Genomic DNA, 19,526 nt, shown 5'->3' with positions numbered 1-19,526 from the left:
GTTGAGCGCACTCTAGAGCGAAGGTAAAGCTTTTTTATGGAGTGCTCCATTAGTGAGTTCTGATTTTACCTCCCCTGATGGGTTGGGCTTCACTATGACTGGTATCTGAAAGTTTACTAGGAAGTGGTCTGACCAAATTAGCTGGACTGGAGGATCCACCTCCACCTGTAAGTCACAGAAAATTTGGTCTATACCATACTGCCACTCACATGTACTCAGTCACTCATAGATCTACTCACACATACACTCCTTCAACTATAGAGTCAATCAGACGGCTATTTACTCACCATTAAAGTGATACGCACACACACACACACTCACTTATTCATATAGATGCTAATATATAATCACAGACCTACACACAAGCACTCACTAACCCATTCAGACACTATCACAATCCCTCACTCGCATATACAGTCACTGATATACTCCAAAACTCCCTATCCTGCCTTTCACATATCCACTTACTCACCCATATACCACTGACATATCCATTCACTCACTGACACAGCCATAGATATGAAAATGAAATGAAAATGAATTCGTACTTGTATAGCGCACTTATACCCTGAGGCGTCTTGGTGCCGTACAACCCTTCCTGGCTTTTCCCTGTGAAATGCCCACTCCTGGGCACCCCCAAGGTGAAGCCAGGCATCCCAGCGCTGTTGGGGCCGTTGTGGAGATTAAGCAAGCTATTGCCCAGAGTTGCAGAGTGGGACCCATGATTAGAATAGGCACCGAGGCAAGAATTATCAGGTCCGAGGAAATTGAGCTCAAGACCCGCCGAGGCGGGAATTGAACCCTGATCCCGGGCCAGAACGCTGCTTCATTGTCTGCCGCTCTAACCATTGAGCCACACTTCTCCACCTATCGGTCACACATACAACCCTTCTCTTACTCTCAGTAACCCATACACCCACTGACTCACACAGTCACTCATCCATGCAGACAATCACACACCCTCTCACCAACCCACACAGACACTCACACACTCAGACAACCAATCAATCACCATACACCCAAACATGTGCACACTCACAAACCCTTAGAGCCACTTCGACACCAACTGACAGACTGATACAGACATTTAGACAACCTAGTTAGTGACCCATACATTCACTGAGATGCCTAAACTCTCATGTATACAGTCAATCAAACACCTACTGAATCATCAATACAGGCACTCATAGACCCACGGATTCATGCATACACCTTGATATATATATATATTTAACATGAATACACCTTTTAGAAATACTCACAGTCACTGGATAATGTCATCAGTGATGTCATTTGAGATGGCATCAGTGATTTCACTGACGATATCATGAGTGATGTAATATGTGAGGTCAAAAGCAGTGCATTGCGGAGGCGTGAGTTATAGTAAGGTCAGCTAACTATAGCGGCTGAATTTCTATGGTTTTGTACGAGTGTGGAATGGTGTGGAGAGGGGATGCGTACTCTAACCAGCTCTCAAATTCCAGCTGAGTAGCACTTATAGAAAGTACCAGGAGGGTTTCTTGGTTACCAAGGTCCTTTAGCATACAAGACAACTTTATTCCCTAACCACTAGTGTGCCAGGAGACGTGTTTTCAGAGTGGAGCAGAAAGGAGGTGTGGCCTCAGAACACCTCTTTTCAAACTGACTGTGTGGAACTGGATGGAGTTAATAAGAGGAATACCTGGCCCCCAAATACCCTCAATAGCCAAGGGGACCTCATTCCCCAAATAGTTATTTTCCAGGAGGCACATTTGCAGAGTGCTGCAGAAAGGATGTCCTTGCACAGGTAGTGCCTGTATGATTCTATGGGTGCCATTGCCAAGGACAGACTGAGAATATTGGGTGTTTTTGGCAAATTGTAAAACACATATAAAGACATATTTGATATAAAGTTTCAGTGTATCTATTTAGTAAGTTACAAATGTAACTTCCCCCTCTGTATTCATTTATTGAAATAACTACATCAAAAAATGCATTTTCCTTCCTCACATATATAGACATATCTTACATAAAGTTTCAGTCTCGCTATTTATTAACTTATTGGTTTAACTATATTTTAACAACATATTTGTAAAAAAAACTAGTTATAAAAATAACTTTCGACATCTGAACTCACAAACATAACTTTCAAACAAACATCAAACTATCCATTTTTACCCAAACTCATGGGAATCAAAACAGCTGCAAAACTAGTGCGATGCACAATGTGTGACAGGACCCTCTCTAGAGGGACGAACAAAAAATATTCATGCAGGACAATGGCCATCTCATATTATCTTAAAACCTATCATAGAAAATGCCTCCAATGGCGATCTACAAGATGGAAGCTAGAGGACCATCTACATCAGTGGCTGCAGCAACAATACCCATCCAGAAAGTCCCTTTAGAGGTACAGACTACTGCAACAGATATTGCTCCACAGGTTTCAAGAATGGCCATGGATTGCATGGACTGTATTATTGTTATAAGAGCTGGTAAGCTCTTATAACAACAATGCAGCCAAAATGCATACATTGTATTTATTTCCCCTTTTTATATTTTATGCACATTTCATAAGAGGAGTTTATAGTGAGCAGCAAGAAGGTAAAGGAAAGCTGAAGGCCCCTCGAATTCATCATACTGAATGGATTGCAGAGTTGTAGTTACTGCTGGACAGCAGCCCATAATGGCCCTTCCCAATGCTGGAAAGAATGATATATGTTGATGTTTTTTTCATTTTTGGCCCTACATAGTTTTTCTACATTATAGCAGGTATCTTATTATCTTACAAAATCTAATATAACATGCTGTATGGACAAGTCAAACCATCCCTCTACAAATAAATACACAGGTAACTTTTGCCAGTTATCATAATTTACTTTTTCACTTTTTAAATATAAGTCAACAGTCTGTGTTTATATCTTCTAGTAAATGCATCAACAACATATACAAATCTGCTCAGTTTTTTTTTACAGAACACAGTGTTAAATTATGTAATCTCTTTTTACAACTCTTCCTTTTCCCTAGAATCCTGCTCAGGAGCTAAAGAAACAAAACTGCACATCACAACAGACCTTTTGTATGTGTGCCATACGACCATGCAAAAGTGCTCTTCTTATTTTTTCTTAAGATGAAGCAGGAGTGTTCACACAATACTGTCTCCTACCTAACATCTCCATTGTTGAGTGGTATAACTTATTTTGTGTTTTAAATGGTGTGGTGCAGACAGAATATTGAGTAAAAAATATTGAGTTGCACAAATATCGAGTAATAAATATCGTGGTTAAGAAGTAACGGCAGCAAGAATATTGATATCAAGAATATCGACTTTAAAAATATCGAACCGTTTAATATCAGTTGTAAAAATATCATTACAAATATTGTTTTATTGTTTTTTTATTAATGTGATGTATTTTAGTATACATTTTATATGTATGTGATGTATGTTTTTTGCATAAGGATTGTTTGTATTTTTAACATTTGTGTTACATTTGTAGTAGTTATTAAAAAAAAAAGTAGAATTTTGTGCTTTTAGTACTGTAACGGGTTGTGGGTTAATAGGGGAATAGGGTGGGAATTAATTTAAATATATTAAATAATTGATCCTTTTTTATTTCTTAATTGTTTAATTGAGATTGTATAGTTTAAATGTGCAAAGTAATTTATGATGAATTAATTAATAATTGGTTGTTTATTAATTTTCATTAATTAATTTGTAATTAAATATGGTAATCATGTAATTAATTTTAGGTGTGTGTTGTGGTGTTTATAGGTGTAGAGGGTGGGAAATAATGTATTTGTAATTTTTGAATTAATAATTGGTTGTTAATTAACTGTAATTTATTAATTAATTGGTAATTAATTATGGTAATTGTGTAATTCATTTTAGGTCTGTGTTTTGGGGTTTATAGGTGTAAAGGGTTTTAAGTAGTTTATTCATTTGTTATTATTACTTTTTTGTTAATTCATATTAATTATATTAATACACATTTTATTATGGTAAGTGTGAAATTAATTTTAGGTGTGTGTTGTGGTGTTTATAGGAGTAAAGGGTGGGATTTAATTTGTGTTTAATTAATTAATATATAGTTGTTAATTAATGTTAATTATTTGATATCTATTTTGGGTCATTGTTTATTTGTGTGTGTGTTGTTTTTACTTTTAAAGGGGTAACGAGTGGGCATTAAATACATTTTAATTCATTAGTTGTTAATAGTAATAGTTTTTAATTTAAAAAGTATTAATTTTGTTTTATTATTTTATAGTTTAATTTAGGTGTGTATTGCGGATATTATAGTGTTAAAGTGTGTGTAGTCAGTTCATGTTTATTTGTTTTTTATTACTAATATATTTTTAATTGATTATTATTATGGTAATTATGGAAGTACATTTAATTTAAAATATTGAAGTGTTTTGTTTTTGGTGTGGTGTTATAGGGTAGGAAATAAAATTAATACATTTATGTATTAATTTTTTTTGTATCTAACTATTTTCTAGTTTAAAAATTGTTTTTTTATTGTATTATTTTATTTTATATAATATATGTAGGTTTTTGTCACATGTAATTAATATGATAATATGTTTTCTTTTTATATATTATTTTTTAAATATTGTTTATGTATTTTAATGATTTTTTATATATATATATATATATATATTTTATAACTGTCTGAGTGTGAATAGTAATATTTGTCTGTCACTTATCCAACACTTTCTCTAATGTTGCACTCAGAGGAGTGGGAATAGTAATATTTACCTCTCCCCTATCCAGCTCTTTCCCTACTGTTGCACTCAATGGAGTGGAAATAGTGGGGCATATTAGCAAGCTGAAGTATCGCCGCTTTTTCTGCGAATTGTGCAGAGAAGGCGGCGATACTTCCAGCGCCCTATTAACAAGGGCACACTAACGCCTGCCTCAAGCCCACTTTGCATGTCAGCGAGAAACATCGCTAATGACATGCAAATTGGGCGTTCCCACGTCCAACCACATGTAAAATTTGGTTGGAGGTGGGAACACCCTATTACCAAGGCAGGCGTTGGGAGAAGAAGACCTGTGATAAACTCGTTTATCGCAGGTCTCCCAACGCCTACTCTGACCAGGTGATAAGGCATTGATATCATGGGGGTGTGGATCATAACGCTGAATCCACCCTGCCATATTATCAAGGCTCACATTAGCACGTGAAAACAATGTTTGTTTTCATGCGCTAATGTTCCATATCGCCAACTATCGCCGGATTTCATTTCGCCTACTTGTTGCGCATTGATAATTACGCACTAACACAGCGAAAAAATCCGGCGATAGCCGGCGATATGGAAATGTGCGATGTGCGTTATATAACGCACATCTAGATAATATGCCCCAGTATTTTTTACCCATTCTGCTTTCTAACACTTTGCTTACTGCTGCATTCACTGGAGCTGGAATAATAATTTTTAACCCTCCGCTATCCAACACTTTCCCTACTGTTGCACTCACTGGAGTGGGAATAATTAATTTTACCCCTCTGCTATCCAACACTTTCCCTACTGTTGCACTCACTGGAGTTGGAATAGTAATTTTTACCCCTCCACTATCCAACAGTTTCCTTACTGTTGTACTCATTGGAGTGGGAATTGTAATTTTTGCCCGTCCACCATCCAACACTTTCCCTACTGTTGTTGATACTGGAGAGGGCATAGTAAGTTTTACCCCTCCGTTATCCAAAACTTTCCCTACTGTTGCACTCACTTGAGTTGGAATAGTAATTTTACCCATCCGCTATTCAACACTTATAATACTGTTGTATCCTACTGTTGCATTTAGTGAAGTGGGAAGAGTAATTTTTACCCCTCTGCTATCCAACACTTTCCAACACTATCCAACACTTTCCCTACTGTTGCACTCTTTGGGGTGGGAATAGTAAGTATTGCCCCTCTGCTAGCTAACACTTTCCCTACAGTTGCTGTCACAGGAGTCGGAATAGTAACTTTTTACTCCTCTGGAATCCAACACTTTCCCTTCTCTTGCACTCACTTGAGTGGGAATAGTTATGTGTACCCCTTTGCTATCCAACACTTCCCCTACTGTTGCAGTGATTGTATTGTGAAATGTAAGTTTAAATATGTTTTAAACTTTTAATGTTTTAATTTATTTTATTTATTTTTTTATATTTTAAATCATTAATATATTTGTTATTTTAAATATTTTTTTACCTTTTAACAAAAATAATAATTATAGTTTATTAATTGTTTTATAGTAAATATATATGTAAAATTATTATGTTTGTGTTTTGATTTTTTTATTACGTTTATATGTCATATTTTATTAAAATGCTTATTACATTGTTTGTATATTTTTTGCATCAATGTTTTTAGTCAATATTTTTGTATTTACCTGTTTAAGTAAAGTGGTCGATATTTTTGCTTTCTATATCTTTTACTCAATATTTTTCACATCGATATTTTTCACATCGATGTGTCAGTGAACCTTTTAAACTTCGCTTCGGAAAGATACATAGGTATCTTCTTAATTTATCAATGGATTGCTGTCTAATGCTAGAAACACTACTACAATTCTATTTGTATAGAGTACCCTATAGGACAACCATTCTTCATTTCATAACACCATCCTCTTTAATCAATAGCAGGAACTAATTTGTTATCCTGGAGGTAGCTCCCTTCATTAAAGAAAGCCTCTGTACAAGAAGTATGTAACCATTGTTCACTAAAAACTGTACAACAGTTACGTCTATTCACTAATCTTTTCTTCTGGTTTTGCCTCCTCATACAAAACACTATTTTGTCAAGAGTCTTCATTCCATTTAGAATCAAAATGAAAAGATTCCTCTTTAAAGCAAAGGCCTCATCAACTACTCTTTCAACTCGTTCTTTCTGTTTCACTGCATCTCTCCTTCTTCTACACTTTTTAAAAATGTTACACTAAATTTACAAGGATGTAACTATGCAATCATTATAACATTTGCGCAGAACCTAAGCAGCCATCTAAACACCCACTAACAACCCATGCAGTCATTGAAATACTGAGGCACATGCATGCACTAATGAAACACTCCTGCTCTAATCATGGATGTAATTACGTAGAGAGTACCATTGTAGCAAACCTATCACCCATATTGCCTAAAGACTACATACTCCTCAGTAAAACTTGTAAATACCTGGGTTTGTGGCAGGGCCAGACTGGCCATAGGGGGTACCTGGCATTTCCCCGGTGGGCCTATAAGTTGGGGGCCGGTTTTGGCCCCCTGGGGGGCCATTTTTGTTACAGGGATGTTTTTGCAGCATAGCTGCAATATCGGCCCTGTAACAAAATCGGCTGAAACCGGCCCTGGCAAACAGCTCTGCCGTCACCCCTAACCCCTTTGGGGGCCGGGGCGGCCAAGCACTTTACCAGGGCCGGTTTTGGTTCCCAGTCTGGCCCTGGTTTGTGGTTAAATATCAATACTCCCTGGATGGTTGACTGAGTGCCTAGGTAGTGCCTAGGTGATTCCCTGAGGGTACAAGTACTGCCTAGATGACTCCGTGGGTCATTCTATATCTGCATACTTACCGCCAGCATGTTTGCATGAGTGTACCACTAGTATTTGGGTGTTTGGATGAGTGCATGAGCAGAGCCTGCATGATTCGCCAAGTGCATGTCTAATGCTTCAATAATTAAATACATGCATAGATACTGGTAGGATGATTAAATGAGTGCATCTAAGTGCCTGGATGATTGCAAGAGTGCATACATAGTATATAGGTGTTTTATGCAGTGCATGAATAGTGCATACATAATTGTTTAAGCCCATGTATAGCACCCAGTCTATTGGATGAGCGGATGAATGGTGTTTCAGCGATTGGATGCAGCACATGTCTTTATGGTTAAAAAGCAAAAGACGCACAGATGATGGCGGAATTCAGAGCAAATCAAACATTAACTCCAAGTCAATAGATCTGGTTTAAATTGTTTTTTCTTTTGCTCTCTAGACCTGAAACAAGTATTCTGGGATCGGTTTCGAGGCATCACCCCTCATCAGCCAGGCTAGCTTGAATCCAGTGACACAGTGACCTCGGAGCCCACATCTTGGCAAATGTTGTAATTTGTTTATTTGCATTTTACACTTCTACATGATGAAATATATCTTGGAACAACGTTGTCAGTGCACAGGATACATCTTCTATTTGCTCTTTTACATTTTGGTTTGTTCACAGACCATTCCTCTTTATATTTAAAAAATATATAATCATCTAAAATTTCCGTCTATAGTGCGCCGTTTGGTTTCCATCATTTATGTAGCCAATTTTCAATATATAAGAACATTAACATAGCCCCCCGCAACTCCCACCCAACCCCTCCTATTTAGTGTCAGTCTGGAGCTCTGAACCCTTAAATGTGTTGCATTTTGGTGTGGATTATTGCCTTCATGAGGTTTATCACATTGCGTCTTGTGCTGCGGCTTTTAGTATTGTCCTGTGATTGTATATGCTGACTCCGGTGCCTAGGTTGTCTGTGAGATCCTGACTTTCTCGGTGTCATTGTTGAGGGCACCAGACAGGCCCCAGGGGATCCCCCTGCAACAAGCCAGTTGCTCGCTTCCCACGCCGAGAAAATGAATAGCGCTTTTCCCCCACTTTCGACTCTTAACTTCGCAGGGAATAAAAGGCTGTATTTAAGATTCAAGTCCTACATACAACGCTTCATCACCAAGAAGGAGTTTATTTGTTTCTGCACTCTTAGGGGGACATTAGGATGGCGATCGGACAAAGTCCGCCCGCCACCCTATCGGTAAACGGGACTGCCCGCCATAAGGGCAGGGGTCCCGTGGGGGCAATTAGGATGCGCCCGCTGCAGTATCGGAGGCATCCTGCATTCCTGTCATTGTGGCGGGCGGTGCACTCGGCACCGCCCGCCACAATGCCAGGAAGGCATGTTGTGCACTTCCATGTACAACATGGCAGGCACCACGTGGTGCCTGCCATGTTGTGCATGGAACTGCTGGAGGGTACCATTGGTACCCCCATGTGCACCCCCCACCCCTCAGAGTCCCTGGGGGCCCACAACGGGCCCCCAATGTCTAACACTCCATGCCTTTCTGTGGCGGCGTTGCAGCCACGGAAAGGCATGTCCCCGCCTGCATAGTAATATGGATGGCGGTGTCTATTAGACACCGCCACCATATTAAACCCTTTTCCACCCGGTCAACAAGTTCTCCCCCAAGGTTAAACTGACCTGCTGCATTTTAACCTGTACATACAGCCCCTCATTCACTCCCTTGGAGTAAGGAAGGTCTGCACCTTCAACTATGTCGATGACCTTCAATTGATATTCGATATCGATCAGTCGGCATCTTCTGTCTCCAATTTCCAATCCGCCTTGCGATTCATAAGCGACTGGATGAACAGCAAGCACCTGAACTTGAACCCAGATAAAATGGAGCTGGTTCTAATCAGCGGGCCATCTAACCCCTGGAATTCCAACTTCTGGCCAACCGAACTGGGAAACCCCCCACTTCCCTCGAGCTCAACCAAAAGTCTGGGCATCACTATCGACAGTGATCCTTCTATGAAAGCCCAGATTGGGTAGGTGGTCTCTTCCTGCTTCTTTCAGCTACGAAAGATCAGGAAGATCAGCAGATTCCTTATCATTGAAGCCCTGGCCCAAGTGGCATTGCCCCTATTCATCTCCCACATTGACTATGCCAACTCACTCTTCGTTGGCATGCGGCATATCAATTAAAATGATTGCAACTGGTGCAAAACCAGGCGGCCATAGTAATCTACCACCAGCCTAAATGGCACCACGTTACCCCATTAATGAAAAAATTACACTGGCTACTGGTTGCCGAACACAGCGCTTTTAAGCTGGGATGCATCTTTAAAGCTCTTCATGGCAACAGTCCGGTGTTTGTTCCCTCTCGGATGCAGCATTACTTCCCATCTCAGGATCTTAGGTTTTCCCATCTGAATTTTCTTGCCATCCTATCCTTCAAACGGAATAAATTTGAGGATTAGGATTTTCGGTCCTGGCATCTCAATTCTGGAATTCTCTCACTCTGGATATCAGATTACTGACCTCAGGACCTCAGTTCAGGAAACTCCTAAAGACCTGGCTCTTTCGCCAGGCATATGATTAAGCCACTCAAGCAGAAGTATCCCTCAGACCCCAGCGCCATGAAACCGTTTGGTGTAAGTGCGCTTTACAAACTCCTTTAAAATAACATAACATACAAAAAAAAAGTCTAAAATGGCAACCTCTTCAACTTTCCACTCTATCATCATGACAAAAGCAGCAAATGAAATCATGTCTTTCATTTTAAATTACTGAATATCCACTTGTGAATGGTTGCCACGTTTTTGTTATGTTTTCGCAATCATCGCAGAGAAATTGCAAAAAAACTGGGGTTCAAACCGATATCTTGTTTCATTTTTCAGAAATTGAAATACTACATAACAGTTTATTACATAGTCCTGAGTTGGAAATTAAAACTTGACATTACTTACATTGTGTCATCACTCCTCAACTTTTCAAAAAAATGTTCTGTCTCTTTGTGGAGAAGTGTGGCTCACTGGTTAGAGGAGGCAGACCTGGAAGCAGAGGTCAGCCCGGGACCAGGGTTCAATTCCCGGCTCGGCGGGGTCTTGAGTCCTAAAATGTCCATGGACTCGACAATTCTCGCTCCGGTGCCTAATCGATTCATGGGTTCACACTCTGCGACTCTGGGCAATAGATTGCTTAATCTCCACAACGGCCCCTCGCGGCGGGATACCTGGCTTTCACCTTGCGGAAACCCTGCCGGGGTATCTCACAGGGGAATACCATGACGGGTTCCCTAAGCAAGCGCTTAGAAACCAGTGGTGATTTGCGCTATACAAATCCATGTACATTTACATTTACATTTAACACCCTTCCCCCAGTCTAAGTTCAGTGTAGCTAGCAATCCAGTGGAACCAGTAGGTCAAAAGTTCACAGAACATTCTAGAAGGAAAATGCTGCTTCCAAATAAGATACAGCAGATGTGGTTTACTCCACAGATTCAAAAGTATCTCCATGTCTGTATTTACATTTTTTAAACAACAGCCAATAACAAGAATTCTTTCGGAGCCATCCAACACACTACCTAATTGTATTCACTATCCTGCTGACAGCACCTCCATTTTAACATATTTGTCTTTGGTAAGCTACCTCATTCATCTCCAGTCTTCTCCTGACTGCTATTGCTCCTTCACTACAAAATGCTTAGAGTATGGATTGTGGGCCACAGCTATAGCTATTGGGCTAAAGAGGCTGCAAACAAGAGAGGTATTGACAGGGACTTGGGTTTGCCAAATATGCAGATTATTTGGTTTGGCCAGAGAGTGTTAATGTTTCATCAGTTGCTGGCTTTGGTTAAATCCATTGTGGATTCCCAAGCTCCTCACCTCATGATTGTGCACTGTGGTGGCCACAATCTAGGCACATTGACTGGGGTAGGGCTGGAAATCCTGATGAAAGAAACCTTTGCAGAACTGATGTCACTTTTCCCTCACACTGTCTTGGTGTACTCTAATATATGCCAAAGACAGAAATGGAAGTGGTCAAATCAATTCTGTCCACAGCTTGACAAAGCCAGGAAACATGCTTATAGAACTGTTTCTGCATTCCTCAGAAACTATTGTATGGGCTGTATCTATCTATCTAATCTGCGTTTTGACATGGATAACATTTATAGAAATGATGAGGGCACTTCACAGATGAAGGTACAGGGTGCTTCTGTGCAACCTGAAACTCTGCATCCGGTCTTATGTGTAGCAGCCATATACACTCAACCAACACAACGGCTCTTTTCAGAGCCACCCTAGTACCTGAAATAAAGTTTTTCTTTCCTTTAGTTTTTGAGGATCTTCAGGATGACGTTGCGATCCCACGGACACGTCGCGAAACAGGAAAACTAAAGCAGACAATCAATGGCCACCAACACATCCAAAAATATGTAAAAAAATCCATTCTGAACAGCCCTACACATATTACTATATACATACTTCCTTCAAAGCATCTTTAAACTCATATAGATAACTCACTCTATAAATAACTCTATAAAAACATTTATCAGAATCTCAATAGCTTTATAACAATGCGTATTAATAATTGAATGATAATTTTTTTTAATATTTCCACCAATATTCTCAATGATGTCGGTATTCGTGATGTCCCCGCAGTGGTGCACAGGGGCTGTTGCATCGTCATTGCGTATAACACGTTTGATTAAAATAAACCATTTTGGACACATAAAGTATGTCACTAATAACTCCATTTCTCAACCATGGGGTCACAGTATACCACCTTGACCTCTTAGTGGGCTTTCACACAGATATTAAGCCCTGGGAACTGTTCTCAATAGATAAAATGGCAGTCACAATTCTTTGTTCGAGTTGCATCCAGCCAATCAGAGCATTACCTTTGCTGCGTGCATTCGCGATTCATCGCAAACTTTTGCAAATATCCATGGTCAGAGATATCACTATAATTTTAAACGTACTTTTCTCAAGAACTACTGAACGCATTTATACCAAATACCTCCCTGCCAAATTTGGAGTAAGTCCGTTCAGCGGTACAGGCTGGAGAAGTCGCTAAAGGTTCCTATAGGAATTAACGTTACAAACACAATCTTATTTTGTGCCCTAATTTCTCGGTCCCCACTGCACAGATCACCTCCAAACTTTTCCAATCAATAGTACCCACCATGACACTTTTTGGGCAAAATTTAATGCAGATTGGTCAAATGACGCCAAAGTTATAGCCAAGTCAAAAAACGCTTTTCCTATGGAAACTAGTTCCTGACTATAACTACCTACTGGCGACCGCCAGTAGATAATATATATATATATATATATATATATATATATATATATGAGATAGATCAATTTGTTGCAATGTGATTCCCTGCGCAGAATTGAAGTCAGACCTCCAGTGATGCTCTACAGATTGCCAGACTTTCATGATCGCTTTCATGATGGGCTTTTAATAGACCCTGTAAAATTCTTAGTTGGAACGTCGCAGGAATTAGTTAAAAAATGAGCGACACTGAATGGGTCAGCTTTATCTCAGATCACAACGTTATTGCTCTACAGGAAACGTGGGACACGACGTCCCGATTTTGGCTGGACGGTTTCGTAGGTTTTGCCGTTGTGGCAAGCCCTAGTAATGCGGGTAGAGCAAGGGGGGGCCTCCTGACTCTTTTTTCACTTGATCTCAAGGGGTCACTGAAACAGATTAAATATGACTCCCCAAATTGTTTAATTGTGGAAAGGGAAATTAGTCCCACGAAGAGCACCCTGTTCATCAATTTCTATAACTCTGTTAACAAGGACTTTGGTGGGGACAATATTGCCAGATTTGATCTGTTTTTAAACTCAGTCAGTCAAAATACCCATATTAGCTATGACTTTGTCTTAATGGGCGATTTTAATATTCACCCTTGTGATTTTAGCTGTGGTCAAATGGATTGTATGGAGACATTGGACCTGGAGGGCCCTCATTTAGAGCACACTAAGGCAGGTGAAGAATTGGAAGATTTCCTAGCCAATTTTAACCTCTTTGAATTTAAGATGAGGGAGGGGGAATTTAGAATACCAACTTTTAAGGGGACAATGCTTGGGACTGTCATTGATTATATTTTTGTGACCCCTGTTATCCTCAACCGAACTATTCTTTATCGTACAGTCCCCTCCCCCTTTAGTGATCACAATCCCGTCCTCTTGGTGGTGGCTTGGGGGGATTCCATGGGTCCCAAGCCGGGACAGGCCAGTCCTGGGCCCGCTTTACGTTCAACTGATCAGGGCAGACGGCTGAAGTGGGCGAACGTGGTTCCTGGTGTTTTTTATACTGACATTGTTCCATTGATAAAGGACCAGATCAAGATTTGCCAAAATCCATCATCACTAGGCTGTGACATCATGGATGCCTTTCAGTTGATATGTAGTAAAGTTTCTTCTAACCTCTCGGTTCAACGGAGGAAGGGAGATTCCAAACTCTGTCGATGGTTTGATCCCTCCTGCTCTAAAGCACTTAAATCCCTAAAATTGGCTCTTAAAGTAAATCCTAGGGACAGGGCTTTGGTTGCAATTTTGCGGAAAGATTATAGGAAAGCTATTAAGAGTAGACAGGTTCGTATTAAGCAGGAGGCTTGGGAAAACTTAATCTCTACCGACATCTTACGGGACAGCAGGCAATTCTGGGCTGTAATTAACCACCCTTACTTCTCTGAGTCATCCAACCTAGATACAGACTGTGTCATCCCTGATGACAAGTGGTTGGCACACTTTAGTTCCGTTTATGGAGTTAGTGGCACCATTACCCACCCACTTAACATGTCCCCGTCAGAGGCCATGCTTTTGCACTTTAACAGTGCTGAGGTTGAGAAAGCAATCCGCGAAACCACCAAGAATAAAGCCCTGGCCCGGACGGGGTACCGGCTGACTTCTACATACATTCGCCGAAATTATGGGCCGGTATCCTGGTGAATGTGTTCATAGCAGCAAATAGTACTCCCCTTCCATCTACATGGGTGACCTCTACAATTGTTCCCATATTTAAAAAGAGCCAAAGGGATGACCCGGGGTGCTACCGGCCTATATCCCTTTTGGACTCTGCTATAAAGATCTTGGGCAGAGTCCTTTTGGCTAGGCTAAGGGACAGTTTGGAAGGCTGTGGTGGTCTGGCTGACATCCAGTGCGGCTTCAGAGAGAAAAGAGGTACGATTGAACAGTGCTCAAACTTACATCTGTTGATCTCCAAGTACACGGTGGCCAAGGAGGGGTCACTGTACTTAGCGTTCATGGACCTCTCCTCGGCCTTCGATTTGGTCAACAGGTCTAAGTTATGGGAAACCCTCCTGAGGATGGGGATTGATGAGGCCCTGGTTGGGTTTATAGCCTCACACCATCGGGAACTTTTCGCTGTAGTGAGGGTTAGAAAAGAAGGAAGATGCACATCCCGATTTCACTCGAAGCGGGGAGTTAGGCAGGGCTGCATATTAGCCCCGCTGTTATTCACTATTTATATTAATGGCCTAGGCAACTACCTAGAGGGGGCTGCGAGGGACGTGCCCCGTGTAGGAGAAGTTAAGATCCCGGCTCTCCAATACGCGGACGACGCAGTACTTATAGCTCGTACTGGCGTCTGTCTCCAACAGCTTTTGGATGCTTTTGGTTCCTTCATGGACCAGCTTGATCTGAAGGTTAATTCCACTAAATCTCACACTATGGTCGCTGGACCTCAAAAGAAAAGGGCCATAGTGAAAACATTTTGGTGTAAAGGAGAGGTAGTCTCTAGAGTTCCCGTCTTCCCTTACCTTGGCGTGCTTTTTGACAGTAAGGGTACTTGGGGACCTCAGGTACGGGCCAAAAGCCTAGCTGTGACAAGAACATCAACGGCCATCCTGGGTTTCGCTAAAAGACTAGGTCATAGACCGATGGAAGCCATCTTAAAAGTGTATAACAGCAAATCCTTTCCTGTGGCTCTATATGGTGCGCCTTTATGGGGCTACGTATGCTTGGATAAAATTCAGAAGGCAGAAAATAGATTCCTACGTTCTCTTTTGTGCCTTCCTCAATCAACACCAACTTTTTCCACTCATGCAGAGGTAGGATTGGACTATGTCCAGGATAGGCTGAGATTGGCGCCCTTAACATATTGGCTCAAGACATGGTTAAACACAGAATTGACCCTAAACCACTTGATTATGAAGGATGTCATGAGTCTGGAGCATGGTAGTACAATCCCATTGCTGGCCTATTTAAAAAAATCTTTTGGTGACCTGGGACAACCTGATCTATTTACTGACCCCTCTGGCATTACAAAACAGGATGTGGTTGCCACTAAAAAACAATTTATGTTAAGGGAAAGACTGGTTCGAGAAGAAATAGAATTGTTAAAGCCCACAGTTAGACGTCATTATTTGTTAGTTCACTCTCCTGCACTTGAACCTTATTTATGTTTTGTCACCAACCCATTTCATAGGTTTTTGCTAACAAAATTTAGGTTTAATTTTATCCACTTTTATTTGGGCAGTTTTAATTCTTGGATAAAACCAGAGTTAGCACCACCTTGTACTTGTGACAATTTTTCAGTTCAAGACACTATGCACTTTATTATGTTTTGTGACTTCTTCTCGGACCAGAGAAAAAAACATTTGTTACCCGTTTTAAGGGAAGCTGGTTTCTCCCAGATGAGACCAGCCATGCTTTTTCTACAATCATTGGAAAATATACGTATTACATTCTCCATGGCAAATTTTTTAGTGGCAGCGGCTAGATCAAGAAGACGCAAATTATTTACTTTTACAAAAAAACACTGTTTTTACTGTAACACTATGTCATATGAATTCGATTGAAATGAAATTGTTTAATTGTTTTTTAATTGTATATAATGTGTCTTTTATGCCCTTTGTGTGATTTTTAACTAAATCGAATAAAGTTAATTTGACTTGACTTGACTTGAATAGACCCTACTTGACTGCCCAAATGTCACTCAAATTATTTTCCCTCCCACCACAGCACACAGTATAGGACAATGGATCAGCCCACTTCAGTCAATGAATACCATTCATCTGAGTGACTACATTTTGCCTGAAGACATCCATCTAGAAAATAACGCCTCAGTGTTAATCATTTGAAGGTACTTGTATTTGCCAGTGCGCCATCACTAATTTGTTAAAAATAAAGAAATGAATAAAAATCTGCAAGATTGACTCATTGTCATAAACTGGTCTGGTATATTTGTTTATCAAATGGAAAACAAGCACAAATCATTGAAATAGCAAAAGTGAATATGCACATTTTTATATAGAAGTCACACCCCTGCAGCTTTATTATCAAGACAAGCGATAAAATTATCGCCGCTTTAGCTGCAGAAAACTGCCGCTAAAACGTCGATAATGGGCTTGATAATATGCTCTATGGAATTACAATTGAAGCCCATGTTAGATGTGAAGGACATCTAACCTGAGCTTTAATTGGAATACCATAGAGCATATTATCAAGCCCATTATGGCTGTTTTAGCTGCAGTTTTCTGAAGCTAAAGCAGCGGTAGTTTTATCGCCTGTCTTGATAATATACCCCTTAGTTCTTGCATCTGATCCAAGGGGGACACTTATTAACAACTTGAGGTACTGCAGCTTCATGAAATAATTTTATTTCCATTACTCATAGCTTTGCACTGCAGGATCGTCAACAAATGTATGGTAATATATCAACATGTGTCTACTAATTGGGTTCTTTTGTGGCATTTCTTCATTCTGTAAATAATAGAAGGTTATTGAGTCTGACCTGTCAATACTATTGAAATAAGGGATTTTTTTCTGGAAATTTGGGGGGGTTATTCATTAGTGTATGTAATGATGATCAAAGTGGTGGAAACAAAACTTTTCTTTAAAACTATGCTGCAGCAAAAGAATCAAGAAAGAACAGGAGGGCTAGGAGCTGACAGGGAGAAGGAATCCTGCACTGAGCAACCAGAAAAGAAGAGGAGATCAGAACTGGAGAAGACAACACCACCAGTCCTGACGAGGTCCTGGACACATAGACAGAAAAGTGGTGGAAGCGACTGGAGGACGCTGTATGCCTCGCATGCCTTGCATGTGAGTGATTCGAGAGAGGGAGTGGGAGGCACTACCGGGGAGCTCAGCAGAAAGGATGACTCTACTGATACCATTCCCTAGTCGCCTGTTAGCCCTGAATGGGAAATTATTGGTTTATTTTTAGGTTTTAGCATGTAGCCTTTGAATGAGCACCTATCTTGTTTGGCAAATGAGCACCAGTGTTGAAACCAGGTCTACTCCTATACAAGCACTACTCTGCACATAGTGGCCATGGCTAGCTGATAAAGAGAATCAGCTATTAGCATTAGGAAGTCATCCTGATAACAAGGAGAGTAAAAGACACAGAAACCCTAGAAAGAAACACCATGACGTTCTCAGACGACAGTGCTGTGTGTGGTTGTTTTCAGACCCAGGTTGGGTCACCTAGGGTTATCCCTATTTTCTGCACTGTTACAGGTGAGGTGGTGGTTTGAAGCCAATAGTGAAATAGACTCTCTTGCTCGTCTGCGCCTGTCCGTTACCCGACTGCGACCAGCACAAGGAACCTTGGATCTCTGCACCATCAATGCTACAACCCAGCGGCACTCCACACTCTCAACCCAGGCTGCAACATCAACTGCAAGCTAGCATCATCAGCCGACACCCACAGACCGTTCAGCTGTCACCGCTGCCGGCACACCTGCAGCACCGCCAAGACCACTGACCCAGCGCAATCCGTCCACAAGAACACCACCAAACCAAAGACCCTGCAATGCATCCTCCTCAATGTCCGATCCCTCCACAACCATGCCACAGAAATCTGGGACCTCCTCGACAGCACAACCCCGGACGTAGCATTCTTTCCCGAAACCTGGACCAAAATCACCTCGGGACCAGACATCGCCATTGCCATTGCCCAAGGATTTAAGAACTCCAGGAAGGACCGCCTATCCCTTCTAGGAGGAGGAATCGCCATCGTCCACAAATCCACCCTCTGCCTGTGCACCCTCCCCGACGAGCCCACAGACCTGATGGAACACCTTCACATCAAGATACTGGCCAGCCCTACCTCCACCCTCCGAGGAAACCTCATCTACCAACCCCCTGGACGGGGGCATGGCTGCGACTTCTGAACAGACCCTGCTCTCCGAATGCAGTCACCCACGGAGGCTCTCACCAGGTGCAGCCCCACTGGGACATCGATCCAGAGTGCCGCTGCGAGTCTTGAATGGACCAATTCCGGCTTTGCAGGTCCCGCCTGGATGACCCGCCTAATACGAGATCCCAATGAGTCTCGCTCCAGCTAATCGAGCCCGGTGCCTAACTCCGCCCCCCAGGCCGCAAAAGATGGGTCAGAGAAAATAAACTGCCGAAGGCAGGACGTGGCTGTTCCTCCTGCCGCCATCTGTCTAGACACTGCTCGTTATGTGGCGGAGAGAGCTTGGGATCCCCCACTGGGTCCCATACCTGGCTTTGCTGTGTGCGGCCCCTGACCGAATTGCCAACTGCCGCGACGGAAGACAATGAATTGTAGAGGGAGGCGCTGCCCTATTCGCCTGTTCTGCCGTTGCCTCCGTGGTGTGTCTACGCTGAGTGGATCCCCGCCTGTGGAGGAGAACCGCAACTGCTTGCTCTGCCGCCTTGCGCCCCCCGGGATCGGCCTCGGATTTCTGCGGTGAGTAGGGAGAGTCTGCAGGGGAAGATTCTGTCTCGCCCGCTTGAGCCGCCGTTGCCTTTGGGGCGCGGCTGTGGTAAATGAACCCCCGACATTTGAGGCTGCTTGCCCTGCTGCGGCCCCATGGACATTTGCTGACTGCAGTTGGGGTGTCACCGAGGCCCCTTTGGATTTGCCCATGTATTGCCGCCACCTGAGGCCCTCTAGACTACCGACTAGCTGTCACTGTGGAGGGTAGAAGACGTATGTGCAGCTGATACTGGACTCGCCAGCACCACCATTAAACGTACGGCCGATTCAGCAAAGGGCACCACTGATGTGGAGCTACCTGCCG

This window comes from Lissotriton helveticus, chromosome 2_1 (assembly GCF_964261635.1).
Source record: "Lissotriton helveticus chromosome 2_1, aLisHel1.1, whole genome shotgun sequence".
NCBI classification, from domain to species: domain Eukaryota; kingdom Metazoa; phylum Chordata; class Amphibia; order Caudata; family Salamandridae; genus Lissotriton; species Lissotriton helveticus.
The sequence above is the reverse complement of the archived record's forward strand: the minus strand, read 5'-3'. Positions refer to the sequence as shown.